Source organism: Marmota marmota, unplaced genomic scaffold (assembly GCF_001458135.2).
Source record: "Marmota marmota marmota unplaced genomic scaffold, marMar, whole genome shotgun sequence".
NCBI lineage: Eukaryota > Metazoa > Chordata > Mammalia > Rodentia > Sciuridae > Marmota > Marmota marmota.
Genome location: NW_026000108.1, coordinates 9,288,209 through 9,298,758, shown reverse-complemented (window position 1 = coordinate 9,298,758; position 10,550 = coordinate 9,288,209).

Here is a 10,550-nt window from a genome sequence, read left to right as displayed (position 1 = left end):
TAGTTACATTCAGGGAGGATGGTTAATTACTGAGAGGCTTAGGAGGGAGAATTCAAGAGTAGTGAAAATCTATATCTTAAATAGAAGTTACATGGGTATGTTCATTCGGAAGAAAAATTCATAAATATCTACACTAACATTTTATTCACTTTACTGTATATGTTTTTGTTTTATTTGTTTTGCTTTGTTTGTTTTTTGGTACTGGGGATTGAACTCAGGGTCACACAACCACTGAGCCATATCCCAATCCCTACTTTGTATTTTATTTAGAGACAGGATCTCACTGAGTTGCTTAGGGCCTCGCTTTTGCTGAACCTAGCTTTGAACTTGCAATCTTCCTTTCGCAGCCTCCAGAGTCACTGGGATTACAGGTGTGTGCCACCATGCCTGGCTACAGTATACTCTTTAAACATTACACTTTACTATGTATTTTAAATACCCTAAAGTTTAGATCTACATGTATTGGATGTGAAAATCAAATGTTTGATTTATTGCAAGCTCTGTCCATGAAATGCAGAAGGAGGAGAGTCTTTATATTATAGCTTAGGCTATGATATAAAATGAAAATAGCAAATTGCAGAACAATACAGATGTAAATGAATCCATGTTGGAAAAATAAACTTCTAAAGCATAACATCTGCGGATCTGAAGGTACACACTTCCTCTAGTGAATGTTGCAAGGGATAATGAGGAATTCTCCTCCCTGTCAATCATCTGTGCTCTTTACTATTTTAGTTTTCACAGAAAGCATTAATGACCTTAGAGATGGGTATTATTTAGAATAAAGCTTCTGGAAAGTTTTTCGAAAAAGGGCTTGAATTTAATTGTAACTAAAAGAAAGACATGACGTTAGAGAGATGGTATTAAAAAATAATTTGAATTTATACTTGAGCCCTGATGACTAGGCACCTGGGCACAGGAAGTGAGAGGAATCCAGGAGCGTGCAATGTTTAAAAAGGAGGCCACACCACTCAACCAGCCAGAGTAATCTCAGTGTCAACAGGATGCATTTTTACACAGTGCCAAAAATTACAGCCTATGTTCAGCTCTTCTGCCTCCCTTCCTCTCTGCCCTGCCTCCAACTCTTTCCTGTATGCTATATTTTAACCAACTTTATTTCCCTCCAAAGTCTTCTGTATTTCTCTCTCAAGAGTAAAATGTATTCTGCCATATTACTTTCAATTACCATTTAATAATTTATGAAATTACTCAGCATCATACCTGCAGTATTTCAGTCAGGCCCCATTACATTGTAATGAGGTTTGATTTAACATGGTCATTATAAATGCTGCTAAAGGTTAATAGGGAAAAAAAGTTTCATTCCAATGCATTTGATTTCAATCACTTAGGAATAAAACAAGCATCTGTCATTAAGCACAGGACTTCCTCTTCCTGTAAGCAGCAGGGTATGATTATTTCCCTCACAAAAGTTTAGCGGAACATGAAGGACCATGATCAGGTAGAAAGCCAAGCTGTGGGAGGCATGGTGTCCTGCAGAATCGGCGGAGGATTATGCCATACATTTTGGGGATAGGACGCTTCTTTCTTGTTCAGAACTGTCTTTCACAGGGTAGAATATTGAGCATTCCTGACCATTGCTGGCCCATGTCCATAGCATCACAGTTACTGCTACAACCAAAACCAGAGACTCAAAAAATATCAAAATGACCTCTAGGGGGCAGCACTTCTCCCAGTTCATTACTTGAGCACTAGTTAAACATAGACAGTTCAGCTTTGAAAGTACAGTTTATGCCAAATAATCTTTTAATGTAGCAACAGAAAATCAAGTAGCTTTTTGTGATCTCAACCATCCTTTAAGGTGGGTAGATCCCTTGCAAGGTGAGCCCTTTCACTGGAGTACCAGAGGCAGCCCATATCAGTTCCCAAAAACGAATCTTGCAGATGTGTTCCCAGCTCCATTTTCAGTGACCACACGTCACAGAGATCAGCCATGGTAGGAATTTCAGGAGAGCCAACCATTAGTCATTCACCAATACACCATTGTTCTCCGTGGATGTACTAAATAAGCAACCTTCGAAGGAGCTTGCAAGACCTGAATTGTCATTTCTTATAGAAAGAAAAAAAAATATGCAGCTTTCAAGGAACAATGGAGAAAGAAGGACAGGAGAGCAGGAAGAGAAAAGGAACAAAGAGCAGGAAATTGCTGCCTTACTTTGTTGAGACCATCAATCAGCAACAAATTCTTCTTAAATTCTTGAAGTCACAGAGAAACCGGTGAACAGGCTGGATTTTGCCAGAATGAGTCCATTCATTCATTCCACAAATATTTATTGGTCACCTATCAAGTTCAAAGTACTGTTGTAGACAAGAAGTTGCGTGAACATGCAAGTACGATACATATAATAGTAGAAACACCAGAGAGTGGGGATACCTGGGAAGCACATTCAGAAAACACATAGAAACTTGGTGAGGGATTTCAAGTATTTCCTTGAAATTAGTGAAACTCTGAGAAAATCGTATCTGGATATGAAAGGAGCAAGCAACTGATTTTCATATAAAAAATGAGAATTCCACAGAGATCCAGTGGGGTCTGTAGCTTCAGTGCTAAATATCCCCCAACAGCCCATGTGTTAAAGGCCAGGTCTTCAGGAAGAAAGTATTTGGAGACCTTTAAGAATCAGAGCCTAGATCAGAGACACCTTAAAACTTTGGAGGGGATGGCTGCACCATCATTGTTCCTCACCCCTCTCTGCCTCCTGGCTCGAGATATAAACACTCACTCCAACATGTGTTCCCGCCATGATGGGTGCTTACCATCTGGGTACTTCCCTTGCCAGACACCCAAAACAGTGGGATCCAGAAACTCCAGAACTGTGAACCAAAATAAACCTCTCTTTAGCTCATAAGTAGCCAGCGTCAAGTATTTTTGTTTTACTGATACCGCAGTGACTAACATAGTGGGGGGTGAAGCAGCCAGTTTCTTAGCCTCCAAGACTGAATGACTTCCCTTTCCTCAGCCCCAAAGACAGGACCTATCTACCAATCCCTGAATTCTGGCACTCAGTAGATGCCAATTTCAAAGGATCATGATGGTGAGGAATCTGGAATTCATGTCACATGAAGATATGACCCTTGGAAAGACTCAAAGAGAACAAGAATCTGTCTTCAAATGTCTGAGGCTGTCAGATTGGAGAGAAATTAGATATTGTTCTTACCAGCTCAAATAGTAATACTAAAACCAGTGGTCAGAAATAACAGGATGGCATATTTAATCTCAACAAGAGAAAAAAACTTGTCAGCAGCCATAGCTCATTGGCAATAAACCAACTGCATTGCATCCAACTCCAACACGTCTACAAGAGAAAATCCATGGACTTGTGGCTCCTAGAGTTTCCTCATGATCTGTCTGGTTTCTGCCTTAAACACTAGCTCCAAAATCCGCAGCCCTGCCTGGAATTTAATCATCAGCAAAGACCAAACTGCTGGTACTTTGGCAAGCTGTTTATTCTCATTGCCTTGCTTCTGCCTGAAATGTCTTCTCTCCTCTTTGTGATTTGGCCATTTTCTGCTTAACCTTAAGGCTCAACCCAAGTGACTCTCTAACTGGCATGTCCCTCTTCTCTGCTCCCATGACATTCTCCATCCCTGCCCTTCAGCATGCACAAAAATAAAATCAATTTCTGACAATATATCTGTTACTATCATGGTTGGAAAGAGCTAAATGGATTTTCAATTCATTTGGGTTCTTTATGGAGTGGTCTATATCAAAGCATAGACTACTCAGCAAGCATAAAATTCAGTTACAATGACCTTGGTAGCTCTCCCAAATGATCATCTTCCAGAGCAGCTGAAGCTGAAGTACAAGAATGGCACACAAAAAAATATCAATTCATGCGTATTTAAATGCTGTGGCTGGAAGGAAATAAGAATGGCTTTAAACACGAATTCCAAATCAAAACTTTCCAGGACAGATGCTCCAAACTGCAGTCACTGTTGGGTTGCTTTTCTCAAGGATGACATTGAGCCACAGTGGAAATATATTCTCCATCAGCACTCAGTAAACTGTCTGATGATCTCCTCATCTCTCCTCAGTCAATGGAATAAGGCAGAGACCTTGTATGACTTGTTCCCTACCTAGTGGGGAGAAAGGAATTCAAGTCACTGGCCTGAGATCCACTTCTCTCCCAGGGAGCAGAACACCTGAGGAACGACACTGCCTACTGTGTGCAGTAACCACAAAGCTCACTTAGAAATATCATCATTTATCCGCAGTTCATATTTGATTCTCGAAGGATAGAGCCAGAGAGCCACAGGGAATGTCTTAGACTTCTCCCTGTTTTACCTGTGTGAGTTGGTTGTGCAAATGCACGAAAGTATCAGTAAACCTTGAACCTGGGGGATACCTCTGATTCATGTGAGTCTCATTTGACAATCCAGTCTTCTGAGTTAGCTCCTAGTACAGTGCCTACCTCAATAAGAACTGGTTAAACTAACTGCCCAGATAGAAAATGCCTTTTTTCTAAGTTAGTTTTCATTGCTAGAATTATCATAACTGCAGCCAGAAAACAATCTTTCAAAGATACCATCTGGTGAGGTTCTATGTTTGATGGTGGCTCATACTAGATTAAACTTTAAAGGTCTCCTACATTAATATTCCATAGCACATAATCCATCTTTAGCAGCTGGAATCTCATGCACCTCAGCCTTACTTCCGACCTCAGCTCAATGCTAAGCAAATTATAATAACATACAGCTCAATTAACATGACTCCTACGAGGCAGAGTGGCTTGAGAAAGAGGCAAAGGCTTATCTTACCAAGTCTCTATAAAAACCCTTGGCATCTTTTTGATATATTGATTTTATAATCATAATCACAATCCTGTAAGATTTTAAGAGAGAGAACATGTTATTATATCTATGAAGAAATAAAATGAAAATGTCATTTTTCCAAGCTCACAGAGCTAATATTTGCCAGAGGTGGGTGTTAAATCCAAGGCTTTATCGGAAGCCAATGTTCTTTCCTCAACATTATGGTTTCTGCATTGCACCAGGACCTAACAGGGTCCCAACTGGCTGAGAAGCACAGCGCCAGAGTTCAGGGAGCAGAGCCTGCAATAAGCAGGGCCCCACCTTTGAAGCTGTCCTGCCCCCAAAGCCCTGTGATGGGAGGGGAAACTCTGAGGACTGCCGAATGGCCTTCAGGTCACTGTTTCATTGTCTGAGAGAATTCTGAGCTTCTCCTAGTTTCAGGTGAGATGATGGATCCCTACAAATTTTATCAAGCCGATGTTCAACCACACTCTTCATGTTCTCCCCACAAATACATTTTCTCATTCTTCTCAATATGTTTAGACGGAGAATTTTCTAAGCCTTTCATTTCTGCTACTCTTTGAATTAAAATTTCCATCCTTAAATCATTTCTCTCCTCTCCTATTTTACTATGAGCGGCAAAGGGAATGGGGAGATTCCTGTAAAATTTTGCTTAGCTAAATCACCTCAGCTGAATATCCAGTTTCATTGTTTACAAGTTCTACTTCCAAAAACATAAGGATGTACACACATTTCAGTCAGGCCCTTGCCAGTTCACACCAAGCCTTGCCTCTCCTCCACGTGCAGAGACAGGAGTCTCATTCCACTGAGTTCTAGGCAGAATGGCCCTGACCTCCCATTCCTCTGGCCAACCATCTGAAAACTGGACTGAAAACATGCCCTCTAAGAAGGCAGGTTTTCTCTGCGGCTCTTCTCCATTCCTCCTGAGCCCTTGTCCTTAGTCTATTCATGAAGCTCAGGCTTTTCCCAGTCTCCACTTCAGAACTCTTCCAGCCCCACCATTACCCAGTTCCAAAGTGGCTTTCACACTTCAGTGGCATTCATATTGGGTGACTAAAAAAAAAAAAAAAAGAAATGTATTTCTCACAGTTTGGAGTCTGGAGAGTCCCTGTAAGATTTGGAGTCTGGTGAAGGCCTGGCTCCAGGTTCACAGGCAGCACCCCCTATTGTCACATGCTGATGGGCAAGGGAGCTCTTCAGCATCTTTCTCAGAAGGGCACCAATTTCATTCATGAGGCCTTCACCTTTATGGCCTCCTAGAGGTCTCATCTCTAGATAGCATAATACTGAGGATTCGAATTCCACATTCTGATTTTCAAGTGACACACTAATATGCCAGCCTCACACACGGCATTGGAAATGTTTCGCGATAGGTTTTGTGTGTTCAGTATTCTGGTAAGGTTCATAGTATTAATGAATTGCCATTATAATGATTTTTTATTTTTTTTAAATAAATGACAGCAGAATGCATTACAATTCTTATTACACATATACAGCACAATTTTTCATATCTCTTGTTGTATATAAAGTATGTTGACACTAATTCGTATCTTCATACATGTACTTTGGATAATGATGTCCATCACATTCCACCATCCTTGCTAATCCCCTGCGCCCTCCCTTCCCCTCCCACTCCTCTGCCCTATCTAGAATTCATCTTTTCCTCCCATGCTCCCCCTCCCTGCCCCACTATGAGTCAGCCTCCTTATGTCAGAGAAAACATGGAACATTTGGTTTTTGGGGAGTGGCTAACTTCATTTAGCATTATATTCTCCAACTCCATCCATTTACCTGCAAATGCCATGATTTTGTTCTCTTTTATTGCTGAGTAAAATTCCATTGTGTATATATGCCACATTTTTTTAATCCATTCATCCACTGAAGGGCATCTAGGTTGGCTCCACAGTTTAGCTATTGTGAATTGTGCTGCCATAAACATTGATGTGGCTGTGTCCCTGTAGTATGCTGTCTTTAAGTCTTTTGGGTATAAACCAAGGAGAGGGATAGCTGGGTCAAATGGTGGTTCCATTCCCAGATTTCCAAGGAATCTCCATACTGCTTTTCATATTGGTGAACCAATTTGCAGTCCTACCAGTAACATATGAGTGTACCTTTTTCCTCACATCTTCACCAACACTTATTGTTGTTTGTCTTCATAATAGCTGCCATTCTGACTGGAGTGAGATGATACCATAGTTTTGATTTGCATTTCTCTAGTTGCTAGAGATGATGAACATTTTTTCATATATTTGTTGATTAATTGTATATCCTCTTCTGAGAAGTGTCTGTTTAAGTCCTTGGCCCATTTGTNGAGGTAAAATTTCTCCCAGGATATATGGCTCTCTGTTCACTTCACAGATTGTTTCTTTTGCTGAGAAGAAATTTTTTAGTTTGATTCCATCCCATTTATTGATTCTTCATTTTAATTCTTATGCTATAGGAGTCTTATTAAGGAAGTTGGGGCCTAATCCCGCATGATGAAGATTAAGGCTACTTTTTCTTCTATTAGACATAGAGTATCTGGTTTAATTACTAGGTCCTTGATCCACTTTGAGTTTAGTTTTGTGCATGGTGAGAGATAGGGGTTTGTTGCATATAGATTTCCAGTTTTCCCAGCACCATTTGTTGAAGAGGCTATCTTTTCTCCAATACATGTTCTTGGCACCTTTGTCTTATATAAGATGATTGTAATTTTGTAAGTTAGTCTCTGTGCCCTCTATTCTGTACCATTGATCTACCAGTCTGTTTTGGTGCCAATACCATGCTATTTTTGTTACTATTGCTCTGTAGTATAGTTTAAGGTCTGGTATAGTGATGCCACCGGCTTCACTCTTCCTGCTAAGGATTGCTTTAGCTATTCTGGGTCTCTTATTTTTCCAGATGAATTTCATGATTGCTTTTTCTATTTCTATGAGGAATGCCATTGGGATTTTGATCGGAATTGCATTAACTCTGTATAGTGCTTTGGATAGTATGGTCATTTTGATAATATTAATTGTGCCTATCCAAGAGCAAGGTAGATCTTTCCATCTTCTCCTGTAGTTTCATTGTATAGATATTTCACCTCTTTCATTGATTCCCAAGTATCTTATTTTTTTTTTTTTTGAGGTTATTGTAAATGGGGTAGTTTTCCTCATTTCCTTCTCAGAGGATTTGTCACTGATATTCAGAAATGCCTTTGATTTATGGGTGATCTTATGTATCTACATCGAATTTTGTAATTTCATATCTCTTTCACATTCTTTACTTCATTTTATTTTACCCAACCATCTTGCAGGATGAACCAGGTGATTAAACCCTTATGTTCATAAGGCTATAAATTCCCCAAGAAGAGAGGGAGTGAAATTTTTTGTTGTTTTATACAGTTCTTATAACATCTAGCACAGGGACTTTTACTCTCAGCTCCACACCTTTATCTGATTTATTCATTCATGAATATATGAATTTATATATGTAAATATAAATCATGTATATATGAATATATAAAAATTGATCAAACTTTGGATCCATATTTCAAAATAAAAATTTACCAGAAGGAACTGGACTTAAATGGTTTAATAAACCAGATAAAGGTGAGGAACTGGGAGTAGTCAATGCTCCATGCAAGATGTTACAAAAATTTTATAAAATAGCAAGAAATGTTATTGCCTTCCCCCAGAAAGATTCAACCCATCTTGGAAATAGGTGTGTGATTATGGTTTCAAACAGTGTTCAGCAATAAAAAGCTGTGGGAGCCTCTTCTCCGTTCAGTATCTGGAGGAATCAGTCTTTAATTAGGAAGCCAGCAGAACTGTGACAACCACACCACACGGGGGAGGAGCTGTGCACACTGTAGATGTTCTTCAGATCTTTGGCTTTAGGAATAATTAACTTTTTGGCTGGAGTATAAATACAGAGATAATTAGGTGACCTTGAAACTTTCCTAGATCCTGCATTAATAGTCAATGTTTTCTAAAATAATCCACCTAGCCAGAGTTTCATGGTCTTTGACAGTAGAACAGGAACTAGATTTCTATAAGAAGAATTCCAACTCTTCACTAAGATCTTGTCATTCTTTCTGAATGCAGAACTCATCTGGATTTCTCAGCCTCTCCTGTAATTCAGTATGGCCATGTGACTAGGTTTGAGCCAATGGATTATGAGAGGAAGTTATGTGCGCCACATCAGGTCCTGGCCCACAAGACTGTCCAGCCTGTGCCATGTTCACTTCTTCAGCTAAAATAACAGGAATTGAGATAGCCTTGGAACCAGTACATTGAATATGGCAGAGCCAGTAAGTTCCTGATTCCCTAAAAGACCACACGAGGGAGAAATACACCCCCTATTTCCAAACGGCAACCACCTCTGCTGACCTGGAATATCCCTGCTAGATTCTCAGGTGAGAAGGAAAGTAACTTTGTATTTGAACTACTACATTTTTAGCTTCTTTTGTGCAGCTGTTGAACCCACATAAACTAATATAAATGATAAGGTGCTCTTTAATTGTGAAGGATAATTTTTCTCCAGTATAATTATTCTAAGCTCAGCTCTCTGGCACTTCAATTTTTATGGTATATGTCAACTTAAGTCAACCTGTTTATTTTAATAACATGTTGTTCACAGCAATTAAAATCTCTTTTCTACCACTTGGCAATTTCTCTTAAAATATAGCCTTTATCACTTCAATTCAAAAGCAAGGAAAGTCAGTGGCTCCTAACTCCAACTCTACACACTTTGGCACGATCTGATGTGAGAAATAAAGTAGTCACACCCTGTGCAAAGAGGTAGTTTATGGAATAGTTTGACTACTATTTAAAGCCAAATAAACTGAGATCCAGAGAGGGTGATTTAGGATTATCAAGGAAGCCCACCCCAATCAGCCTGCCTACTTTTAAAAGAACATTGGTGGGGAAAGACACCCTATTGAAATTTGCTAAATATGCTCTTTTGGAATACAATAGATTCATATGAGCTTCTGGCTTCTCCTGCTCTGATGCATCCCAAATATCCCTTTCACATGACTCTTCATGAAACACCACCTTATTCTCGTTTTTCCCAATATCAAGAAGTTACACCACCTCTCTGCTGTCCTTGAACCTGTCCTTTAAGAACCCCTCCATGACCTGTCCCTACTTGCCCTCTACCTTATTCCCACTATTTTCCCACAGTCTCCTCCTCTTCTCCACATTCACCAAACTTGTGGTGTTCCTAACACCTTTGCCTGAAGTTCACTCATCTCTGTTTCTGCACCCCTCTAAGTCCTGCTCAGGTGGATTCTACCTATGCTAATATTGGAAGATGATGTCAAAAATTGTAGCCACATTGATTGTTTTTTCATTTCTGAAGTCAATGGCCTTGCATGTCAGTACAACCCATGGCTGCTTCATCATTAATGCCGCAGTCTGGCTGGGCACAATCAGGAGCCACTTGTCAAAAGAAACTAACTTTATTTTTAGAACCACACACGCCAAACAAAACAGCCTCTCAGGAAAAACCCTCAGAGCCTCAACTGCCACCACCGGCTTTCCACAAGCCTCTCTCTCCCCTTTTATTTTTTTTTTATTTTTTTTTTCAAAAAAATATGTGTAAAGCTGTGCTAATATGTGTAAAGCTGTGCTAAATGGAGGACAATACCTGTTATGGAAGGTTGCCAATGAGGAATTTTGCAAGGAGACGGCTAGGCGAAATGCAGCAGCTGGTTATCCTCAGAGAAATCTAGATATGTTGTTAGGAAAGGGACCTTATGAGGATCAGCAGCAACAAATTGCATATGATCCTGG